This window comes from Suricata suricatta, chromosome 2, assembly GCF_006229205.1.
Source record: "Suricata suricatta isolate VVHF042 chromosome 2, meerkat_22Aug2017_6uvM2_HiC, whole genome shotgun sequence".
Lineage (NCBI taxonomy): Eukaryota > Metazoa > Chordata > Mammalia > Carnivora > Herpestidae > Suricata > Suricata suricatta.
The window spans coordinates 19,603,988-19,606,090 of NC_043701.1; the positions used below are offsets into that span (position 1 = coordinate 19,603,988).

A 2,103-nucleotide genomic window follows, 5' to 3' on the forward strand; every position below is an offset into this window, starting at 1 on the left:
GTGCTACTACGTTGTTTAGCTGATGGGAAAACGGGGCAATCATTGCTGAAGGGTTATCTCCAGCTTGACCTGAAGTTGAAGCTTTGTGTCCATCCTCATCCAAGTAGGTCCTGGCGTGGCTGGACTGGTGACGACAGGGAAGGGAGGCAGTATCCCTGGAGCTGGGCAAGGTCCAACGGCTTACTCCATCTCTCAGAAGCATCTTGGGACAAACATTTGATGAAGACGCAGAGGGTGGTGGGAAAAGGACATTGCCATGGTAACCCCTAAATGTGTGCACTCCAGATCTGTTGGTTTCTCCCTCTCTATTTCGTGACTTTTCTGAAGGGAGGGGACCGATACCGGCAGTGACCTGGGGATATGAGTGAGTTTCCACAAGTCATCTTGTAGCCTACAACCTGAACATGGCTCCCAAAGGAGGTCCAGTACCAGGACGCCACATGGCACATCTAAGCAGTGCCGCAGCCCCGAAACAGTTTCCTGGTGCCCCTCAGACTGTCTTCAAGGCCCAGTTGAAGGCCTCTTGCTCTTAGGGATCTGTGGCGGTCAACCCCTCATGGATCTGTCCCTTCTCTGAATTCACTCAGCATGTATGTCTGTACTGATGTGCATGATACCTGTGTAAGTATCTGTAAGGTTTCTCAGCTGTCAGAGCCTGCACATCAAGATAATAGTTAGCCTTAGTCTAAACTGTTCCTATGATAAATCATGTATGTAACCATGTACCGGTAGGACAGGAAGAAATGGCTGGAGTGAGCAGAGATCTGTGCTCAGGTGTAAGGGATGAATAAACAACCAACGGGGAGGTCATAGAGGGAGTCACCCAGAGAAGCCCAGTAGCTGAAGGAGAGGAGAAGGGGATGGAGAGAGAGGGAGGGAGTGGGTAAGTGTCAAGGGATAAAGGATTCCATGTGATTCTGGAAGGGAGGTAGGAAAATTAGAGGCAAGAATAGATACAATTTAATTAGGGGAAAGCTAAGTGTAAATAACATTTCCAGTTGTATTAAGGAACCGGTTTTTGTTTCAGTTCCTGAGCGTTGGGGCCTTTGGGGTGGGCCGCCACACAGGAAGCTCTGCTTCTGCTCTTCCTTCCAGAGGCCCCTTCCAGCCCTGGAGCTGCAGCCCACCAGTCCCTTGCTGGTGCCCGTGGCGGCTGAAGGGACTGTGACAGCGCTTCGCAGCCTCTGCTCCCAGCCACCGCTGTTTTGCACTTAGAAGAAGTTAACAAACCAACCCCTCGGATGGCCTCGGCTGCCCCCCCACTTCTCCACCATAAGCCTGTCCATGCTGAAAAGACTTCTGTTGTCCTGGCTGCTCCCGGGCCACTGAGTTGTCAAAGCCGGCAGCGGTTGGGAGGAGTATTTGTTTCACACATGAGTTCACCGGAGTCTGGTGTGCAGAGCCGACCTTCCACTGTGTTCCCTCAGCTTTCTCCTCAGACTCCCTGGCTCGGAAGAGAGCTCGGCTTTTAGATCTGTATGATCGGAAACCGAGATTCTATATGCTATATATAGTTGTGCACAGGTGTTAGATAAGAAGTACATGTGTTACGTGTAAAATGTGGTCGTAAGATGCAGATGCATAAATCTGTTTATTTCCAGCCAAGTGCATCTGTTTACAAATCACCCGGTGGTCCCTGCCCCGGTCCAGAGAACCACTTAGGACCATTCAAAACGCACCATACTTGTCAACATGTTCTAAAAGTCAGTTAATAAAAAAAGAGAATGTCAAGTTGCTTCCGCATTGATCTAAGTAGGATTTTTTTTTTCAAACCTACCCAATGAAAGTTATTTATGAGACAGTTTCTATCATTTTACACTCAAAGAATTTCAATGACATTTCATTGCCTCTCATGAACAACCCAGATTCTGGCTGGTCATCCAAGGCCTTCTACAGTCTATACCCAGCATTATTTATCTTTAAGATATGGCCTCCACTGCTCATACCCCAGAAATTATATTTGGTTGTATTCTTTTGACCATGTGACAAATTCCGTTTCTTGGACAAATACGTAATTGACACACACATCCATTTTGCAGATGGCTCAAAGCTGGAATGGAGAGTGAATTTGTTTATCCACTAATATTGACACCTAGGTTGGGC

The 2,103-nt window shown here is 47.9% G+C and overlaps 1 long non-coding RNA gene across 1 annotated transcript; it reads left to right on the forward strand.

Moving 5' to 3' along the window:
- Positions 1–226: 226 nt before the first annotated feature.
- LOC115305196 lies at positions 227–1,731 on the forward strand. Its single transcript, XR_003914747.1, has 2 exons — positions 227–259; positions 1,096–1,731. It is a non-coding gene; the product is annotated as an uncharacterized LOC115305196 (long non-coding RNA).
- The last annotated feature ends 372 nt before the right edge of the window (positions 1,732–2,103 follow it).